The sequence below is a fragment of the Sus scrofa genome, chromosome 1 (genome assembly GCF_054392235.1).
Source record: "Sus scrofa isolate SSC_HxYL_T2T_F1_AM1 chromosome 1, Sscrofa_HxYL_maternal_Yorkshire_Landrace_v2.0, whole genome shotgun sequence".
Classification (NCBI taxonomy): domain Eukaryota; kingdom Metazoa; phylum Chordata; class Mammalia; order Artiodactyla; family Suidae; genus Sus; species Sus scrofa.
The window spans coordinates 63,494,521-63,517,813 of NC_139383.1; the positions used below are offsets into that span (position 1 = coordinate 63,494,521).

At 34.8% G+C, this 23,293-nt stretch overlaps 1 protein-coding gene and 1 long non-coding RNA gene across 3 annotated transcripts in view; one reads left to right on the plus strand and one right to left on the minus strand.

The window, feature by feature from the left end:
* Positions 1 to 23,293, plus strand: part of LOC106508899 (4-galactosyl-N-acetylglucosaminide 3-alpha-L-fucosyltransferase 9) — a 200,635-nt gene that overhangs the window by 145,306 nt on the left and 32,036 nt on the right. The gene's annotated exons all lie outside the window — the stretch shown is intronic.
* The window catches only part of LOC110260380 (uncharacterized), a 408,289-nt gene that overhangs the window by 128,664 nt on the left and 256,332 nt on the right, over positions 1 to 23,293 (minus strand). Inside the window, exon 3 of one of the 2 annotated variants that reach the window (XR_014806288.1) lies at positions 16,070 to 16,150. The exons of the other annotated variant lie outside the window; for it this stretch is intronic. This is a non-coding gene — a long non-coding RNA (uncharacterized LOC110260380). The remainder of the gene's footprint in view (positions 1 to 16,069; positions 16,151 to 23,293) is intronic. 2 annotated transcript variants of the gene reach the window in all.

Consider the following 23,293-nt stretch of genomic DNA (forward strand, 5'->3'; position numbering starts at 1 on the left):
GAATAAAGCTTAAAAAAAGTCATTGTAAATAAAGACATTTTTTGATAGGCCTGGACTATCAAAGTGTGAGAATTAGGGGCAGGAGATGGATGGATCCAGCCCTGCAAGTAGAGAGCAGTGTGAGGAAAAGCCAGGGGTGAGGCTGGTGTGAGGCACAGACTAAGAGAGTGCTTCTTTCACACAAGCCTTGGTAGTGTGTTGAAGAGAACAGTGGGCAATGAGGCACCAGATGGTGGAGCTCTTTGGATACGTGACAGCCTGTAATCACCAGACTTGGACAGGCATGGAGGGTCTTGAGAAGATGAATGGCAGAACAAGAGCTGTGCTTTGGAGATTTATTCTGACAGTCCTGTGTAGGCTGGGTTGAAGGAGGTGGTGCCAGCTCAACAGCTCAGCAGTAGCACCTCATCCACGTGCCGTAGAAAATTGACCTTCATTCCACCTGCAGCACACAACAGAAAGACCGCCTATCTCTTTCCAGAATACTCCAGATGCAGGAACAGTTAAAACCTTTCTAATACTTGAGCTGTTGTAATTGCCTAGGATTGGGGTAAAAGGCAAGGTAACACTCAACTCCCACTTTATTCCTGTTTTAGATTTTGAGGTTTTATAATAGTAAGGTACTTAATTCTTATCTTGAAATTTGTGCTGTGCCACTGATAGCAGTTTTCTAATGATCTTATCAATGTGGCAACAGAAAGGAAAAGTTTTATTCCATAATTTAGCACATAGAATGCTGATTGATATTTTGGAATATGATTTTCAAAGTCAGCAGACTTGGTAACAGCAAGAAAATGTTTTAACCTAAAGTTATTTGAAGGCTAAAGGAGATGTTCAGTTTAGGCTCTAAAAGAAAGTGAGAAGTGCTCTGCTTCCTTGAGGCCTAACTGCTTTGAATAAACTTGATAGCAAGTTATCCTTGGGGTAACTTCGACTTCAGATGAGCCTCATTCCATGGGTCAGATCTATTATATATAGAGAGTGTATATAATAGAAATTTGGGGCTTTTTTTCCTCCAAATATATTACACTATCTGAAGGAGATAATCTCATTTTAACAGAGAGAAAAGAAAATCTATCAAAGAGAATGGGAAAAATATATTTTCCTTTCTTGTCTTTGCTGCCTAAGATGAAGTGAAATAGTTTGCCTGTTATCAGATCAAATGCAGACATACTTTAAGTAGACTAGTCTTCCTGAAAGATTTTTATAAGGTAAAGTCATCAGTCTTGCCTTCCTATTTGCTTCAGGGCACTGTAAATGGCCTCAGAAAACATCCATATGCTAGTTCTCTTGACAAAGTTATGCAGAACAAAATTCTCAAGAGACCTGTTACACAAAGAAATGAACAGAGTTTTGTTATATACAGATTCACTCTCCTCACCAATCATGAGCTTTGATTTCCACTAGGATGTTTTGGACTGAAGTAGTAATTTATCCTTTTTCTTTCTCCAAGAAGCAAACATCTAATATAAAAGGAGTTACACAATTGAGACATAACTGTAAGCTTAGAAACTATTTCTAATCACCAGAACCTGCTTCTTATCAAAAAAAAAAAAAAAAAAAAAAAAAAAAAAAGGATCTCTCAGGCTTCATAATTGGAGATAGAAAACAATCTTGAAGAATTACAAGCAATGAATTAGAGAGATGAAGCTGAGAAGCATTTAAAAAAGTATCAGAGGGCACTCTTATTCACAGGTCCACTTGATGCCAGAGTCTGTTGAAAAGTGATTAGATATATTTAGTGCTGTTGAAACAGTTCCCATCTTTACTTAGGATAAATGTCAGTATAAAGTTTTGAGAAACCATAGGAAGAAACCACAGGGAAGAAGTCTGTGTTTTAAAGTCTGCTGCTACCCAGGATTCTCTCTTTGGATACTGGCCCTTCTAAGGGTCATCCTCTTTGTTGGTCATGGTTTTAACTCTGACACCTTGTACATGCTGGTGACACCCAAGTCTATACAGATCTGATTCCTGAAGTGATCTAGATAGATATATCAAGGTCCTTGTCTTCCACAACACGCTGTCTCCTCTCCTGGTACTCCTTGCATTAATTTCTAAGTACTTATTTCACTGCCCACCAGAGCTAAAGCTACATTTGTTTTGTTTATCTTTAAAAGTTCTGAAACTTCTGCTCTCTAGCCATTGCCATCTAAGATGAAGTGGCTGCATTAGGACTTATCTATGCACCTGTCTACTTAAGGTCACAGCACCTGAAATCTGTATGGTCTTCTCAGACTGTGATTTGCTGTGACTCTGCCTATGAATATTCTGCCGGGTACAAATAATTTAATATTACTGCCCATTCAGTTGATAGAGTTGTAAATGGAGAATGTTTTCCTTTCATAAGAATGTTGCTAAATATGTATTCAAAGCCATACCTGAAGAGCAGAGTATGAAATGTGTTTTTATTCCCATGTGCATGGTTCAGTGAAAGCTGAACTTTGCCCTACAGAGGACAGGCAGAGTACATCTGAGTACCTTCTGAAGAAACTGCAGAAATCTGATTAAGAACATTAAATAAACACGGAAATCTTAGGTATAATAAAGTGGTCATTAGTTCTTCTCATTTATAAAGAAGGTACAGTGCCTTAAAACAAGCCCATCATTTTTTCCATCTATTACGTGGGTATCAAATGGGGGTATTCACAAAAGTATTTAAATGTATTGTATATTTGAAAGTTACTAAAAGAGTAGATCTTAAAAACTCTCACTATACAAAAAAATTGCAACTGTGTGAGATGATGGATGTGTTAACTAACTTTATTTGGTAATCATTCTGTAATATATGCACACACATATACATCAGATCATTACATTGTACACCTTAAATGTACACAGTGTTATATATCAATTAAATATCAGTAAAGCTGGGGGGAAAAGTATTTAATTGTGGCAGGTAATTGGTAGGATACATTTTCAAGGATCTGAATTCTGTAAAGAAATACATGTAAATAGTTTTTGAAGAGTATCAAATCAGATCATCTGAGACTTGATTTCTGTGAACTCATTCGGGATGTCCTTCATGCCCTCTCAGCGTGCTGCTTCATTTCTCCCTGCCCTTGCCCTAAAATCATAAATGGACACTGAGCATTGACTGATGCCTTGCATTCTTCTCTGTTGGGGGGATACTGGAAAAACATGTGTGGTATTATTTTTCATAGGTGTGTAGAATCCATTTAAGTTACCCCTCACAATATCCTGAATATTTTCCAGATATCTTCCTAAGTATGAAATTGAGAAGTATCTGAAAGATCAGAGAAGTCAGACTGAATTAAGCTAAGAGAACACAAAATCGTGTGATTTTCACTAGGAAGTTGTCTGCATCCTGACAATGACCAGCACATTGCAGAGCTCTACAAAGATCTTCACTCGGACAAGACAGAGATAGTAACTCATTAAGTGAAAATATGGGAAATGCTGCCTATCTCCTGAGGGCTCTCACTTATTGCTATGTCTTGAATTTCATTTTTCCAGAGTTTCTTTATAGTTTCTATTACAAATGCTAGGATCGCTGCTGTCATTTTAAAAATATGTATATGTATATGAAAAATGTCTTTATTTCTGTGTTCCCTAGAATTTATTTCCTCCCTTTTAAAAAACCTTTCTTTTACAAATAATGGCCAGGAGCCAATCTCAATCTGGAAAGGGAATGACTGAATTCTTAATTTTCCTGGAGGGGGAGTTACTATGTTTATCTTTCACTCTGGATTTGACTATAAGACTCTATATTTCTACTTCATTAACCTATTTTATGAGTTGTTTTCAATGTGCATACTGAGAGAAAATGGAATTGAAGCTTCAGTCCAATGGTTGCCCTTGTTTGACATATTTACATCCATATAATAATGCTATACTTTATATTACTCTTTAAGTCATATTTATAGATAGCTAAAATACTTTATAGGTAGCACTTTAATAATATTCACCATGCTTCCTAGAGTTGGATATTAGCAAAAATTAAAGAAATACAGTGGCACACAGCAGTGAAATTATTTTCCCAAATGATGATCCACTATTAATTCTGAGTTTTTAGTTCTGGCTCTCTTAATGGTGTATATAGCCACAATTATCTAGCCAAGTTTTATTTTTAAAAATTATAGTTTTTTATTGGCTTGAAACAGGAATAAAAAAGAAATCAAACCACACTTACATTGTTAGTTGGAAATCATAAGGTATATTAGTAAAAATAGTTTTGGTTGCAAGTCACAGAATGCATGTCTTCAGCATTCTTAACAAGTAAAAAGAATGTGTTCCTTTACATAACTAAAGAGTCAAGAGGTGGAGGGCTTTGAGTACAGTCTGATGAAATTTAACTCATCTTTTTCTTTCTTTCTTTTTCTTTTCTTTTCTTTTTTTTTTTTTTTTATAATTCTATCAGCTCTTTTTTTCTTCCACCATAAGCTTCACTCTTAGACTTACTTTTCTCATGGTTACAAAATGGGAAGCATTACTTCCACCCACCATATTGTTCAGAAAGAAAGAGAATGTCTCTTTTCCCAGCAGGCAGAAATGCTAGATTTCATCTTGCTTGGACCAAAAGTTCATGTATCCATTTCATAATCAATCAGTGTAACAACGTACGTCCTGTATATACACATTGGAAAATAGGAGTTGGCCCTGGATTAGACCTCATGGAGGTTCTCCCATGGAGTGGGGTCAGTCCTCCAGAATGCTTTGAAATTTAGAAAGTTACTAATTGGGAGTTAGGAGGGGAAAAAAATCTTAGGGTCAAATGATTGACTGTAAAAGGTTTTTCTTGTCTTTGGGGGGAGATGGTGTTACTGGCTGAATTGTGTCCACACAAATTCATATGTTGAAGTCCCAACCCCCAGTACCTCATATAAAACCTCATTGGGAAATAAAGTCTTTAAGGAGGTATTAAGTTAAAATGAGATCATTAGGGTGGGGCCCTAATCCAATATGATTAGTGTCCCTATAAGAAGAGGAAGAGACATCAGGGGCATCCACAAAGGAAAAAACGTGTAAAGAGGCAGCAGATGGTGGCCACCCACAAGACAAGCAGAGGAGCCTCAGAAGAACCTAACCCTCCTGGTGCCTTGATCTTGGACTTTCAGCCTCTAGAACTGTGAAGGAATTAATTTCTTTTGGTAAGCCACCAAGACTATGGTATTTTGTTCTGGCAACCCTAGAAAACTAATATAGAAGGGTTGTTTGTGTTCTGTACTATTACATATCTGATTGTTAAAGCAACAGATTTCCAGTTTCATTGCTTAACATGCCTTTGTTAGGCACATTCTAACCATTTTTGGTTTAGGACTTTCTCCTATAGCTGGCTATACTCTCTTTTATATGGCTGGAGACTCTAAAACCAAACTGCCTCTTCCCTCCTTTTAATTTAGTGCTTTGTGGTTGTAGGGAGGGGAGCTAATTCCACAGTAGGAAGTAATTACTTTGTGCTGTTCAAGGGATACTTCTTATCCTCCATGAGCCTGATGTATTTCTCTTCACAAATGAAATATATAATGCTACCAGAAAGTTTTTAACTTTTACCCTGGCCCTGGACTGGTAATTTTCCTTCTAACCTCCAAATACTTGGGTTGGGAGCCTTATCTCAATGTTCTCTTTATATTTTGTTGTTGTTATTAGCTCATCTTTTCCCCATGGAGCTTTGGGCCTTGGGAACATTCTTGGTTTTTGGTGTGTTTTTTTTTTTTTAAGTACTATATCTTTTCATTTCATCTCACCAAAGCTCTGTTTTATAAAATAGAAATGAAATATCTCCGTTTTACTGTGAACTCTAACTTGGATCTTAAATCATAACTGCATATATCTGAAGAACTGAAGTATGTTACTATTAAATAAAATTATGGGCAGGAAATGCTAGTTTGAAATGTTCTTTTTCCCCTCAGTTCCCATTAAGTTGGGTTGGCTTGTTGTTAAAGAAAAGAGAAAAAAATTAAAGGCAAAGCTGCCGCCTAGAACCTTGTCCCCCAAAGAACTGATTTAACTCTATGGACTTCACTGATTTACCTAGGCCTAGAGAGAGCATGACTGCCTAAGAAGGCTAAATAAGATCTGGTTACTTCTTGTTTGGTCTCTGATTCTATATAATGTTATCAATACCTTTGCTTTCATTTCCTCCTAGAATTGTGAACTGTGTGTGACAATTCTTCTGTCTATAAGAGCTCAGTAGTTTGTTACTGAAATCACTGAAAATAGCACAGAGGAGGGCCTTGAGCTCCTCAAAATTTGTTAAATAGATGTTGAATAAGGTAAAACGTAAAAATGTTTTGGGCTTTCTATAATTTTTCTATTATTCTGATTAATTTCTTTTTGTGTTATTTTTTTGAAATAACACAAAAGGATTGTCTAATAACTACTTGGGAAATGCGCCCTGAATTCTTAGATTTGGGTGTGTTTACGTTGGTTGCAAAAAAAAAAAAAAATTCTAGTTTAGAATTTACTCTAGACATATGACATTTAAAAATCATTCAGGATTTTAATATCTTTAAATGAAGCAAAAATGTAGAAGGATTTAAATGCTTAAAAACCTCATAAACCCAATGATAACTGTATAGCCAATTAAGTAATAATATTAATAATATAATAAACCTATTTTTCTATACTTATTTTCCAAAATAGGAAATGAGTCCATTTCTTAGTGAGAACTACTCAGTTTTGCAATTTTAACTTGAATCAATACCATATCAATATAGAGCAACCTTGCCTTGCATTTTTTGGCTTTTGATAATCTAAAGATCACTTGTCTTCAAATTTACTACTGTCTTCTCTTTAGAGACAAGCTCATTAAAGTAATATAGAGATTTTTCCATAATTATATGATGTAGATGAAAGGAATATATTTATAGCAAATATGATTTCCAGTGTTATTTTCCTCTAAATCTGAAATTTCCTTTATATCAATTACATTATCCAGTTTTTAAGTATCACTTGAAGAATAAATATTCTTAGAAAAGATAATTAGCATGGCCTAATTAATGATGACTCTTGAATAGTACTTTTGTAATCTGCTATTCAGAAGAAAATATAATTAGTGTTCACCATAATTTTCACAATGCTATTTCCCTTAACTTTATATTTCATGTGTCATATTTCTAAATAAATAAATAAAAGGCACACTCTTGCAGGCTCCATTTCTAATATATATGTTCAAAATAGAGTGAAAGCTTAATGGCTATAAATCATCCCCTACTCATAATGTACAAGCTGTAGAGAAGACTTTTCTCAACTGTATGTGTGTGATATTGAACCATAAACCCTGTACAATGTAAGTTAATCTTTCTCTGTTACAGATATCAAATATGAGTCTATTTAAATATATGACCTGAAAAAGAGAGTTATTAACGCCTCTCAGGTGAAAACCATTTGCAACAAGGCAAAAGAGATTGCTCTCAAATTCCTTCTGTGACTCTAAGGACCACACTCATTAAGCAGCCTCAAACGAGGAACTTAGTCTGGTCTTTTGATGATCATATATTCTGGGGAGATTTAAAGTATCTCTAACCATGTCTGCTGTTTATATAACATTAGATTTGCTGTTTCATCACCCAAAGTTCCCCTGACTTTATTCCTTCCTTTTTCCTACATAGGCTTGAATCCTCTGAAAGTTAGCATCATTTGTTATATTTATTTGTAAGCACTTTTTCATAGAGTATCTGCTGCATCCATGGCTTTGCACTCTGACTGATGATGCACTAACCATTAAGTTGAGCCAAAAGGAAAAAAAAAAAAATTAAAAACAACTCTTCTCTAGAATCCCTTCCAAAAATCATAGAATGGAATAAAGAAATCAGAGTATAAGTTATTAAGATGGGTTCTATAAGACCAAATGCATTGGTAGAACTATTAGACTCTAAGATGTTTTATATATATAATTTATAGAAATGTCTCCCTAAACAAGCTTTCATATCCAGGCTAAATACATTGACTACCTCTTTCTGACTTGTTCTCTTTCATTCATATTCACACACATAAAATCTTCTCATGTCATTTCAAATTACTCTTTGTGCTTTAAAGTGTCTTCTGCTGTAGCCGAATCCAAGTTCCAGGCATCTTTCTGTCATCTCACTCCCTAGCATAGTACTTTAATTTAGGGCATAATAGAAGGCTAGTATCTGTTGAATGAATGACTGGGTGAATCAAGCATTACAGTTTCATAAGTGAGTCTTGCATCAAAAAAATTCCAAATGCATCAAATGCATTTATCATTGGCTTTAGAAGTAATGGATAGTCTTGGTGAATTGTATCACTAACTTATGCTTTCTTAGTGATAACATTAAGCATATACATATATTTTTGTTATTGCCTTAGCTACTTTTTGCTGTTCTACTTTATATCCACTCATTATTCCTTGGACATATTTTTTCCACTGGTTTAAATTTATATTATGTTTAAAAAGACAGAATTGAATTAGGCTGAAAATCAGATAAAATTAGAGAAGGGTAGAAGAACCATAGGGACACTTCTTAGTTTCTTAGAGATAAAAGATCTGTTTAGTTTTATTTTTTTTCCGTACAGGTTTTCTGACTTGTCTTTTAAAAATGATGGCATACTGTGTTTTCAGGCTTAAGAGATAGTTCAAGCTTAAAGCAAAGCAATGTGCTAATTTAGTTTTTGGCACAGTGTATTAAAACTGGGAATTCTGAAATTTGTTTCAATGACAAGATTGTGTCTGTATGAAGAGCTGGGGTAGGAGTAGGAGGGAACTTTGAATAAGATTCTGCATTGCCCAATCCTTGCAGCAAGTAACTGTTTGTCTATAATGAAAGATACACAGTTATGCTGTCTGGGTTCACAGAATAAATAGCTTTAATTTCCATCACCGACTGTGTTTCTAATTGAATAACAAAAGCTTTGTTTACTGATTTGGGTAACAGTCACTGGATTAACCCAGTGAAATAATTGGTCACGGTAGTTGGAGTCATGTATATTAAGCTTTCATAATGTAAAAAGTGCTGTAAACTTTTAAGGCATTATTTATTAGATTATTCATATAAATGATAAAATTTTGTCCAACTTGATTCATTGAATTGTCTCAAATCAGTCAAAAATGTGGAAAAGACAACCTAATAATGCATATTGATGATTTTTAATAATTTTGCCATAATATATAGTTTTAAATCATTTACAGAAATGGGCTTTTGTGGTAGCATGGGGAAATGAAAATGCAGATCCATCTATAAATACATTATATTTACAAATATCTTTTTCCATGACAAAAATTACTACGTTTGGATTTTTCTCCAGTATTGCTTATTATTTGCTTAATGTGGTAAAAATGATAATGGATGATGATCATGAGTGTGAATGTGTTTATATATGAGTGTATGTCTACATGTGTGTGAGAAAGAGGGAAGGGAGAAAGGAAGAGAGAGAGGAAGGAAGGAATAAGAAAGATGAAAGAAAGGGAAGGAAGGAAGGAAAGAAAGAAAAAGAAAGAAAGAAAGAGAAAGAAAGAGGAAGGAAAAGGAGAAAAAAAAGAAAAACTGAATATTAATGTTTCTAAATTACGTTTGTGGAAAGGCAATCATAATCATTGGATTACATCTATCGACTTCTACAGGGTAAGGTAAGAGGGATGTATTCCTTCAGTAAAGGAAAATCTGTATTAGTTTAATTTTGTGACACCGGAATAGAAACCACAATTGGCACAAGAAAGATCAAGCTCAAGGAAGAGGTTATAGCTATTTAGGTATAGATAGATAGGGATATGAATATGCAGATAAAGATACAGATGTGGACAGATTGGATTTAACTTATTGGAAAGAATAGTAAATAGATTCCATACTGGAGGTGACTATCTGACTACTTGTGGACCACGCAAATATTTAGAGGATCTAGAGACAATTTCACAAACTTAGCTCTACCGTGAATTCACCCTTTCTGTTAAATAAAAACCACATTGTATAGACAAAAGAGCACAGTATCTATAACATCTGTATTACTTATACAATGAATGCCAGGTATCTCTAAGAAAGTGCTCCCACTCCTTGATGTCATTTATCATGGGATATGATGGAGAGGTGTTCCCCCTTCTAAGAATTTGTGCTAGCTGATTTTTTGAGTTTCTTACTCCAGACACAGTGTACCCTTCCTTAAACATACCAAATGAGTTTTCAATTTCAGACAATATGTTTTCAGTTCTAAAATGTTCATTTGGTTCTTTTGTATACATTCCAAATGTTGACATTATGCATCTTTTAATTGAGTTTGTCCCTTTAAAAAAAATTTTTTTTTGGTTGCACTCCCAGCATGTGGAAGTTCCTGGGCCAGAGATCCAACCTGCATGACAGCAGTGACAACTCTGGATCCTTAACCCTCTGTACCACGAGGGAACTCCTAGTTTATACATTTTTAATCATAAAAGTGACACCCTTTGACACCCAAGAAGATCACAAGATACTCTAAGCCTTTTCTTAACACTTGACTTTAAACAGGATCCCTGGTCCAAGCAATATTTGAAGAGTGTGTTTTAATATTCTAAATTTGTATATGGTCTCTGAATAATGTGTTACATTTTTAATTGTTTCTTTTGAAATAAAATTGTATATTCTCAGTAACAGCCAGATCCATGGGCTGAACAATACAATCATATAGTGAGATACCACAAAGTACTAGCACTCTTTCCTCAGAGCAGGCTTCCCAGTTAACGTAGCAAAAGAGTGGACTTGCAAAATTGAAACAGTAGGAGCATTCTACTGACAGAGTCCTTTATTTGGACACAAATAACTGGCAATATTAATAAGAAGACATTGTTTTTAATCTTTCAAAGCATTTGCTTGTATCCACTACACCTCAGGTAAAATAAACCAAAAATTCAGAATGATGAAATGTTTTCAATCAATAAATGTTTTTTTGAAGGCAAACAAAAATATTAGCATGTTCAAGAAATCAACCAAGTCCCTCTTATGCATAAACACACAACAATCATTTACAAATCTTTGCTTGGTAGAATGTTTAAAAAAATTATTTTTCCAGGCTGAAGTACTTGGTATTATACTACTATTCAGGGACACTGTATTTAGAAATGAGTTCTATCTTAGAAGCTCTAATATCATAATGTAGTATCATGATCTGCTAATGGTTTCTTTCCAAGTATATACAGCAATCTAAAGGAGGTCTTGGGTTAGTAGATGCAAACTGTTGCATTCAAAGTGGTTAAGCAATGAGCTCCTACTGAATAGCACAGGGAACTATATAGCCAGTCACTTGTGATAGAACACGATGGAGGATAATCTGAGAAAAAGAATGTGTATATATGTGTGACTGAGTCACTTTGCTGTACCGTAGAAATTGACAGAATACTGTAAACAAATATAATGGCAAAAATTAAAATCATTTAAAAAATTTTTTTAAATAAAGGAAGTCTCAATGAAAAATATAAAAGCCATCAAGACCCAAAATAGGCTTACAGTTACTTGGTTATTAAAATTTTTGGCAGAAATTATGATAGTACACAAAGATTAGGTTACCTGTTGATCTACTCCACAGGAAAAATAGGTTGGAAACCTGTGACATATCTGGAAGTTTGGCTGGGCTTTGCTGCCTGTGCAGACTATTGGGTGGCAGAGGAATAATATTGCTGGGTGCTTGATAAATTGCAGTGGTGCACCCAGCCTGGCAATCAGTCATGGGAGCTGCCTTTAGCAAGGCTTTCTGAAGGCAGTGATATTCTCTAAGGCAATGTGAAATGTGAAAAGAGTGTTTTCAGGGTTATGAAAAATATGTTGAAAAATCATATCTAGTTAAGGAAAGGAAGAGTGTCGAAGAAGGAATGAAAGAGAGGAAAGTAAAATCATTACTTTTTCTTATTCTTAAGCTAAAAGATAACTGTTTAAAGTAATAGTAGTAACAATATATTGTCTGAGAAAGTCCTTATTTCTCCATCCCTTTAAGAAATAATTTCTCAGGGTTTAGAATTCTGGATTGGTGAGTTGTTTTTCTTTTTTATATAAAACAATGCACTGTCTTCATGCTTATGGGGGCTTTTGGGGAAAAGTCCACTATAATTATTATCCTTGCTTCTTTTTCGTCTTTTAAAAAAATTTATTGGAGTATGGTTGATTTACAATGTTGTATTAGTTTCAGGTGTAGAACAAAATGAATCGTCAAAGTGATACATATATGCATTCTTTTTTCCCATATAGATTATTACAGAACATTGAGTGGACCTCCTTGTGCTGGATGGGGTAGCACATACATTCCACTATTTATAAAATAGATAACTAACAAGGACCTACTGTATTCTCATTTCTTTGTAGGTAAAATTTTTTATCTTCTCTGGCTTTTTTTCAAGATTTTTATCTGTCTTTGTTTTTTTGCAATTTGACAGTGATATGCCAGGTGTAAAATTTGTGCTATTTATCCTACTTAGTGTTCTCTGAACTTCCAAGATCTGTGGTCTGATTTCTCTCATTAATTTTGAAAAATTTGTGACCATAATATTTTAATTAATTATTCCATTCAATTTTCTCTTCCCTCTTCATCTGATATTCTAATTATATGTGTTTCCCTGCTTTTGGGATTGTCCTGTGGTACTTGGATGGTCTGTCTGGTTTTTGTTTGTTTGTTTGTTTCATTATTCTTTATATTTCATTTTGAGAAGTTTCTACTGATGAATCTTCATACTCCCTGATTCTTTCCTTGGATATGTTTACTCTGAATTATTTAGGGGTTGTGGAGAAAAGGGAACCCTCCTGCACTGTTGGTGGGAATGTGGACTGGTACAGCCACTATGGAGAACAGTTTGGAGATACCTTAGAAATCTATACATAGAACTTCCATATGACCCTGCAATCCCACTCTTGGGCATCTATCTGGACAAAACTCTACTTAAAAGAGACACATGCACCCGCATGTTCATTGCAGCACTATTCACAATAGCCAGGACATGGAAACAACCCAAATGTCCATCAATAGATGATTGGATTAGGAAGATGTGGTATATATACACAATGGAATACTACTCAGCCATAAAAGAAAAATGACATAATGCCATTTGCAGCAACATTGATGGAACTAGAGAATCTCATACTGAGTAAAATGAGCCAGAAAGACAAAGACAAATACCATATGATATCACTTATAACTGGAATCTAATATCCAGCACAAATGAACATCTCCACAGAAAAGAAAACCATGGACTTGGAAAATAGACTTGTGGCTGCCTGATGGGAGAGGGAGGGAGTGGGAGGGATTGGGAGCTTGGGCTTATCAGAATAGATTTACAAGGAGATCCTGCTGAGTAGCATTGAGAACTATGTCTAGATACTCATGTTGCAACAGAACAAAGGGTGGGGAAAAAAAAATGTATGCATGTAAGGATAACTTGATCCCCTTGCTGTACAGTGGGAAAAAAAAATTAATTAATAAAAAGCTTTAAAAAATGTAAAACTACGTTACTACCATTAAAAAAAAATAAATTATTTCTAGTTATTTATTATAATTTCATCTTAACTGCTGAAATTAACCATCTGTGTTTTCAGGTTACTATTTTTTTCTATAGAGCGCTTAACGTATTAATTATTGTAATTTTAAATTCTGTGTCTAATACTTCCAAAATATGCACTATATCTGAATCTGGTTCTAATGATTTTTTTTTTTTCTCTTCAGAATGTGTTTTTCATAGCCTTTTAACATACATTGTAGTTTTTTATTGAACACTAGAAATTGTTTATCAGTAAATGGGAACTGAGGTAAATAGGCCTGGTAGTGTGAGATTTCATGACAGCTTAGAGTTAGGTTGTTTAATGATTGCTACAGCTATTGATTCCAGAGAGTTTATATTCTGCAAGCATCTTTGTCCTGCCTCTACTCTTGTCTTTCTGCCATTTTATCCTGGATGTTTCCTCTTAGAGTTCCCTTAGAACCCTTACTAGATGGATCCTGCATTCTGCAGCTCTTTCAGCTGCAATCCACTGCTTTCATACTGCAGTCCCATTGGCATGGTAGTAAGCTGCAGTTCTGGGGCTAGGATGGCCGGCCCTTCAAAGAAGGCCTGCACTGGCGAGGGGGCCAGGCCTTTGTGCTCTTGCCTTGATGAGACAGTTGGTATAGGAACAAATTTGCGAGAAGCACTGAGCTGTGGGGACTCAGCAGCAAGCTGCTAGTAATCACCAGGCCCAGCAAGTGGAAAAATGAGTGAACGCCAAGGTCTCAGAGGAGGGAGCTGAGTGGTACCCCACAGTGTTTACTACAGTGACCCACCAACTAGTGACTAAAGATATTTTAAACTACTGTATTATGCTAATGAATAACTGACCTGCTTATGGGCAATTTGGTGTTACTGCCCATGGAAATTCTGAAAACTGTGTAGCAAGTATAATCATAAGGATTCTAATTTCAAATTAAGCTGTGCTGATGGTTTCAGTTGGCATTTTAAATTCTCCCCTAGTTACTTGTAATAAAATAATGCCATTATCCTGGAGGAAGGCATTCTTTGAGGAGTGAATGAAATAGTATAAATAAAATACTTAGCATCGTATAGCCATACAGTAAGTACTTGATAAATGCAAGCTAAGTTAAATAAATGGAACAAAATTATGGCTCTTAGAAAGTTGAAGTTACTTTTTTATTATTGCTAAGAGTGTGTGTATGTGTGTGTGTGTGTGTGTGTGTGTGTGTGTGTGTGAGAGAGAGAGAGAGATTCAGTTTTGTGGTTGTTTATGTTTTGTTTTGCTTTGTTTTCTTTTCAAGATTAGAATTAGACTTTTATCTCTAAAGAAGTTCTATTTATTGAAGTGCAGAATCATTTTAAATTTAGACATTTTATTTCTCTCTTTGGATTTTTTAATGAACTATTATTCTAAAATGAATAGGCATTATAAATAAGACTTTTTTCTCTTATTCAAATTTATTTTTAATACTGTTTACTATATTTTTCTCTTTTGCTCTTTAAAATTATTTATGATTTTGACTCATTTGAGGAAATGCCTATAAAAGTTTTTATTGTGTGGTGAAAGGAAAATTAATTTCTTATGGTAAAGGTGAATGAGAGATTACTTTCTGTCAGCCAATAAATTTGGGATAAATTTGAGTGAGTGATTTTTTTTCATTAGCCTGTGAAAAGGCTATTTATTTCCACATCTAATTATAAAACAAGTAATTCTGCCTTAATGAAATAAAACCAACCCTGAAAACAAATAGGCCTCATTTACAGTTCCAACTAAATTAGATACTGAAAAATGTTTTCATTCTGATGTGTTTTGAAATGTCTAATGAATTACAAATAAAATATTTCAAAGAATGTATGTGTATAGATAGTATCCTAAGAAGCTCAAATTTGCTTTGCCATTTTAAGATTTCTCTTATAAATCAATGATGTGGAATAATGAAGGAAAGTTGAGTTGTTACCCAAATCTCATGGAGGTGCTAAGTTTCATGAGGATTGAGTATAAGTAGTTGACAGTGTACACAGTAGGTCGATTTGATGTTGTGATCCATGAGCATTAAATGCTTTATTTGATAAATGCAGAAATCTAAGATTGCCTCTTGCATAAGTTTAAAATGGGTTATAAATAAGATTTAATGTTAATAGCAGGGTGTTTTACAAACCATAAACTGAAAACAACCCATGTTAATATGTTAGGGTAATGAACTATATTATGTCAAAGTCAAACTGTCCTTTTTTTCTTTAAAAAGAATAACCAATGAACTAGTTAAAACCAGTTAAAATGAAACAAAATTTTTTTTCTCATTATACAAACACACACACATGTACATACATATATACTGTTGGTTAGGAGTAAAATAAGAAAATAATATTATTGTCACTTAGAATCATTACCTTATAGGTTGAAAGTAGTAGTTTTTCCTGTGGTTTAGAAGGAAATATGAATGGGATTAGAAGGAAATATATTTTCCTAGCTCTCCATTCAGACAACACATTTGAAACCTTAGAGAACGTGGCACTTGGGAATTGTGCTCTGAGTCAATTAGAAACTCAAAGAAAATTTCAGCTCCCTTAAAGCCCTCTCACTTTCTCTAAGTTACTCCTAGCCTTGATTTAGGACATAAATCAATTAACTGTCTACTGTTTCAGGGCTGATGTGTGGCTTATTCCTGCTTTCCCTTATTTTTCCTTACTTACCCCCACTGTTCTAGTTTCTGTCCTTCTGAAAGGGCCTGAGACAAAGACTTGATTGCCAGTAATTTTGAGGAACATCCGATCCTAAGGAGAAGCACAGAACAGGGCAAGTGAAAGAGGAAAGATGCAACAGCTAACTTCAGGATGTATTATCAAGTTGGCCATCAAACAGGTGACTGGCCCTCAAGCCTGTGACACTTTGTGAGACGCCTTATGAATTGTGTCAGAGCTGTTTGCTTAAGGGATGAAAGACAAAAGCATGTATCTGTCAGTTCCCATCCCTATGTGCACAGCCTGACTCCTTGGATGTTAAGTGCCCAGCATCTGTGAATGTTTTGCAGGATCCTAAGAATGTCCCACACTGAATGTGTCAGAAAAGTTTCAAGGCAGTAGTTGGTAGTTACATGAACCAAGGAAAGGCACTTTGGGGTTGCATCTGCTACATGGGCTGCATGGAGGTGGTCATTTCAGGTAGCAGGGGTTGGAGTGCCAGGTGGGCTTGGAGCATGGTGAAGTGTGGCACAAGAGTTGTATGCAACACATATCTTTCTATGTAGTCTGGACTCTTTTAAGCTCCACACTTAGGGCTCCTAAACACTTGGTTCTTGTCATCCTCTGTATCTCATTGTGATTTTATCTCAGATGCACGCCACTTATTTTTGCGGAATCAGATGAAAACAAAACAGAGATATTTTAACATTAAATACTTCATAAAGCTACATAGCAGCTTTAAAGAGGACCCATGCAGCAACATTTTATATCTCTTTACCTTATTTAAGGGCTCCCATCAGCTCAATGAATATCCATTCTTGGTTTTCCCCCAATTATCTCAACCCTTAATTTAAGCAAGCAACCTGAAACACCATCTTGAGATCTTGTCCTGAAACACCTAGCAGAGTAATTTCTTTTAATATTTAAGGTGATTTTTGCTTTTCTTTCTTTTTTTTTTTCTTCTTTTAGGGCCGCACCCACGGCATATGGAGGTTCCCAAGCTAGAGGTCGAATCGGAGCTACAGCTGCCAACCTACGCCACAGCCCCAGCAGCACCATATCCAAGCCGTGTGTGCGACCTGCACCACAGCTCACGGGAACGCCAGATCCTTAACCCACTGAGCAAGGCCAGGGATCAAACCTGCAACCTCATGGTTCCTAGTCGGATTCATTTCCGCTGCAGCACAATGGAAACTCCTAAGGTGGTTTTCGGTTGACTATCATTTGACAATTCTGAAGGTAAAAAAAAAAAAAAAAAAAAAAAAACCATCTCAAATCATTAGTATGAACTAACTGGAATGAAATATTTCCTTTAATGTTTTTCCGAGGGACACAGTTATTTATCACCATATGCATTGGTATATACATATTATTCCTTTCAAGATGCTTGTACATGATTGTGTATGGGTCTGAATAGTTTCAAGTACTTGTTTGGGCTCTGTATTTGGAAAACAACACTATATCACTGAGACATGTTTAGTTTATTAACTATAAAACCTCTGTAATCTTTTGCCCCCTTTCTTAAAGATTAAAGTCTTCACAATGTAAGTTTCTGCATAATACTACCAGTATTTAGAGATTGCCGCCGAAAACCAAGACAAGAAAGAAAGGAAGTTGTTATTGAAAATTACTGGAAAATCATTGAAAATTTAAGCTGAGAACTGACAACTAGCAGCCAACAACTTTAAATCCTTAAACCAAGGATTAAGTCTCTAGGATACACTGGTGAATGTGCCTAATCTGAGCAGCTTCGACTCCTTTACTTTTATTTAACATACTTTTGTCTCTATTGTGCAAGGTACTTTGGTTATTATCCTTGGAGACTTTCCTCTTTTCTTTTTATAAAAACCCTTTTAGAGGTAGAAAATCTAATGAGTAAGAATTCCAGGGTTAAATGGCAATCCTGGTAGATCTTCAACAAGCTTCAAGATTCTTATTTTGTTACTACCATATGTCCCTAAGGATTATCACTATGGTGGACAAAATATATAAAGACACACAATTATCATTCTTAAAGAGATAATTTTATACTCAGAGGACACAGAGCTCAGCAGAAACATTTACCTAATATATAATTAGATGTGAAGTTTCCCAGTACCATTAATATATGTTTAAAAAAAAAAAAAGAAGGAAAACATTTTAATGGGCTAGAGGCAAAATAGATGATTTTATGAATTTGGGGAAGGATTTGTAGAAAATAGGAGATTTGAATTTGGACTAGCAAAAGTCAGGAAATATATTCCTTGTGAAGAATAAAACAGCTCCAAAAGGCACATGGCATTCTGTCCAGTCATAATGGTATTTTTCTATTTCCTTTGGTTCTCTGCTGCTTTTTCTTCAATGGTTCAAGGGCTAGCTCCTACTTGGCATTTAAGTTTCCCTTTTAATATTCCTCTATCATTTTATTTATGTAGGCACCAACTGCTCTCTAGTGGTATATTTTATTTTTTCCAAATAACTTGCCTTGACTGATACTGTCTTGTTTACTTGTCTTTATTGTGTTGCCTGCCATTCCACACCAAAGTGTTAGCAGCATGAGAGAAGAGAACTTGCTTATCTTATTTACTTACTTCATCAACAGCAACTTGACTAGTGATCAACATGAACTTGATAATAACTTGATAATATGTATTGAAGTAATTGAATCTACCACATACAACCACATGACCTTATCTCTTGGTAGGAGGTAGGACTTAAGCATGTCCTTTCCTCAAGTGTGTCATTGTGTTCACTCAAGTTTTTCTTGACTATGTTCTTGCTTCATTTAAAGTCTATTCATTAAAAACAAAACCAAAAATTGATGAATACTTTATGAGATAAAAATATTTTGCATCTGTCTTACAAAGGTATGCTTTGGCAAAATGGAACACCTGGTCTTTTATGTTTACAGCGTGATAATTTAACATGTATTATGGACATTTAAAAGAAAAACTCTACAGAGTTTTTTTCTATTGCTATTTCATGAAATCTATCATTTTATTGCATTTCTAAGAGTTTTAAGTTTTTAAATATATATGATTGCCACATTGTCTTTAAAATTTTTAATCCATTTTCATAACCAAGTAGTTAATAATTTGCTTGTGTTGATGATTTTTTAGTTTTTCTGAAGAGAAATGTGGAATTTTATTCTGTGAATCAAGACTAACAGAAATACAAGAAGTATTTAATAGGACCTCCAAAATGAGGAATTTCTGGTTGAAACAGGAAATATGGAATCTAACGGCCTAATAAATCTTTCATTTTCTTTTGAAGTCATAGAATAGTACTTGTCCCACTTTAAAGATACACAAGCAACACTTTAGCGATTAAAATACAAAAGATATGATTGGATAGATGTAAATTCTTCACCGCTACATGAAACATGAAAAATCACCCAACATGAGAGATGTGAGTTCAGTTTTATTTGAGGTTTACCGGTGACTGTAGCCCAGAAGACAGCCTCTCAGCTCTGAAGAACTGGTCTGAAGAGGTAGGGGGAGAGTCAACACATATATGATTTTGGTGAAGGGGGTATGTGCAATCAAGCACACATCTTGATAGAAAGTTGCTGTTAGTCACAAGGAGCAGATGTTTCCATTAATGATTTTAGTGCTTTTCCTAGGGATGAGAAGATGCAAGAAATTGGGTTCATAAAATTTTCTTCTGAAAATATCTAACTACCTGGAAGCCTATTCTGCCAGTTCTTCCCAGAGAACAGAGTATCATACTCCTGATCACCACCTTGAACTCCTTTCAGGGTGTGTTGGAGGTCAGCCATTGCCAGTGGCTAGTGATTTAATTCTTGTCGAACCAGATGGCAAGTGACATTCTTTAGTTGGCAGTAGCCCATGATGATCATAAGTTCAACCAAGGTTTGGGAGGCATTTTGTGACCAACTTGTGCCACTTGCTAGGAATTATCATTCCCAGGTGAAGGGAGGATTTCACTCAACATACTATTACTGGACTAACCCTGTTAACAGTAGTCAAAAGTCTCTGGACCACATATCTTACTAGTCTGTTATGGGGTTGGGGTTGTGGAGACCATATCCTCTTCCTATCTCTAGAGTTTGATCTTATGTAGAACTATACATTTGGTAAATTGTCTCATGCTGCCCTAGTTATCATTTTATCAGAGGCTCAGTTAATCATTCGGTAACTCAGGAAACAACAATCTTATAAAACAGGCAGAATACAAGTATTCTAACTAGCAGCTTTAGTAGTTATAACTAAATATTTAAGCCAGGAATTTCCATTAGATGTGGTCCAGTATCCCCAGGTTGTCTGACTTAGTCTGTTCTGTACCAATCCTTGTCTTTAAGGGAAATTGACATTGTTCATAAAGCGCCCAGTCCAATCTCCTAGTGTTATTAGGCTGATTATCCTTAGTATGGCTTAATTGTGCCAACATAGAGGAGGCACTTAAAATTAAGTGACTATAACCTAGTGTTATAAATCCACCCAACATATAAATCCACCCAACATCTGAGGGAGGTTATATTCTTTGGCCAAAATTTAGTTCTTTACTAATTAAGAAACTTTAAATTCATTTTCTGGCCATGGTCAGAATAAGTATGTTTGATTGGCCAAGTGAGAGAGTCCCATCTAATAATAGCAATAGTGGCCAAAACAGAGCTATAACATCTTTCTTTCAGAATGCATTTCCTAAGGGCCATCAAATTAGAGATTTGGAGTGGAGAAATTCACCAAAGTAACACAGAAGTACTGGATATAGGTAATTGACCATAAACCCAACAATTGCATTAATTATTTTAAAATTATGCACAAGATTATGCTCATGGTAGAAAAAAAATTTCACTCATATGCAAAAGTCCAAGAAATTAAGAAACACTATAATCATATGGGTCAAGTTGGCATCTTAGGACAGTTAGCTACTTTGATGTCATCTTTTTCTCATCCTGGTGTAGGTATAGTTACTCCTCTGATTGAGTGTTGTTTTAATATGAATTTGAGGCTACTCTATAGGACAGTCCAGTGCCGGAGCCCTTTCTGAGTGGAAAGTATTAATTAAAGAGTCAATTCCCTGCAGTTTCACTAAGTTAGGAGTACCTGATCAGGGTCCTTTGATCTAGGTTGGAGATAGTCTTTTAAATTCCATTTTTTCCAGTATGCATAATCTCCTTATTGCAGGTCATAGAGCATCTGATCTATGATTAGATAGATTACTGAGATAAGCTTCAGAAACAAACATAGGATGTCCTTTTGGTAATTCAGTTAAACTTTACAACAGCAAGTAGCTATCTGGAGAGTTAGTAAATACAGACTTCAATCAACAAAATTAGCATTTAATATCCACTGAAACATAATCTTTTTCTCTCTAAAATTACTCTAATGTCTACCAAATAAAGCCAACTTAAGACTAATTTGTTTGCAAAATAAGCCTGATTTGAATAAACTTGGCCTGTTTATTTATATAAGTATAATTAATCATACAGCCTCTTTTAAAATTGGCTTTGCTAGAACATTTTTATGAGAAATCTCAGAGTGAGTTTTTAAAAGGCTTCTCAAGCCCAGGAAAGCTACGCCAAGGGCTAACCATCAGATCCCATCTGCTAACCATCAGATCCCATTATCTATAGATTTGAGTGGATTCCTCTCTTCTCGAGATTCCCAAAATCTTGTGAGATTCCTACACCGGGGTCAGGAGGTGCCCTTCAAACCTGAGAGTTTCCAATCTCTGGAAGGATCAGGTAGAGAGAAAAGATAACTCTTTCAATTCTGCTTACAAAGGTACTACTTGTTGTACGTGATAATCAGCTTGGGGGTAAGGATATCCTTAAAGCTAGAAAACAGAGATTAAAAGCCAATAATGTTTCAAACGGAAACCATAAAAATTATAACCATATTCACCAGTTCACTCAGCCCTATGTAACTAATCCTTTTTCTTAAGTTTTATGAAGCTATCAGGTTTCTCATTACAATCCTTTAATTTCTTACCCAGTTCAGTGGTACAACTTAAAAGTTATCAGAAACCTGTATTTGTTAAAAAAAAAAAAAAAGTCTTTGCTATGAATATTGTTAAAGAGGAAGAATTTCTGCAAACGAATCAGAGGGAAACAATAGCTGTCTGTGAATGACAAAAGACTTAAGAAGGCACAGTTAAGAAAGACCTGATTACAATGCAAACTTGATAAACCAGATAAACTTGATCACTGCTGTGACTGACAATATTTTAAGATAATAACTAGAATTATGATTCATAACATTTTTCGAGGACATACCAGATTTTTAGAAATTCCATATAAATTCTAGAATATCTAAGTTAATAACATTTACCCACACAGTATAACCTAAGAAGGTGTATTACTCATTTAACAATGTTTCCCATGTGATTGACTGTATCAAATGAAACTACTAGTTTAATATCTCTTTGGGGGATGTTTCAGGGGCCCTTTGAAGTCAAAGGAACTTCTTTGACTTTGATTTGGGGAAGTTCGTGAAAAAATATCTAAATGATTTAAAACACTAGTCACTGTGAGATTGTAAGTCACTGTGAAACAATACTTATCTATGTAACTAAAGTGACAAGAAAAGATTTTAAAGGCAAATACAAAAAGTTATAACAGATTGCTAGTTAAAGAATCTTCATAATCTGTTATCAAAAGCAGATCAGTATTTTAAGAAAGTTTTGTCCTCTTAACAGAAAGAAAAACCAAATTCAGGTTTCTATCACTTTACCTTTGATGTTAAAACTCAATTACATCTATTTGCCTATTAATCAGTTCCGACAACACACAAAATACCATGATAAAGATTTTTTTCCTCTCACAAACCTACAACATTCTATATCCATATTATTCTGCCCCTTATTTTCTGTCCTATTTAGAAATAACCAGCTTTAAGACAAATTACTTTATTTTCCCTTAACAAAATGCTTTTTCATTCCTCAGACCTTACTTTACTGAAAGCACACATTCTGCTCTCCTTGTATACAGAAATGTTTCTCTTATTATTTCTAATATGTTTAACTATATATTTAAATTAGAATCTTCAACTCTTAAAAACCTTAATTTCTAGCGAACACTAAGAGGCAGGCAATTATGAATTGTCTTTTACATTAGCATTCTGTATCTTAGCAAACTTATAAATATCAGTTTCTAAAAACATGCTTTATTATAGATAATATTTCAGTGTGGAACACATGTACTAATAATCCTAAATATCTTTAATTTCTCTGTAAAAAGAAGCCAGTGTTCAGTGATTAATGCTTCACTATCTTATCTGAGAGTAAATAAGC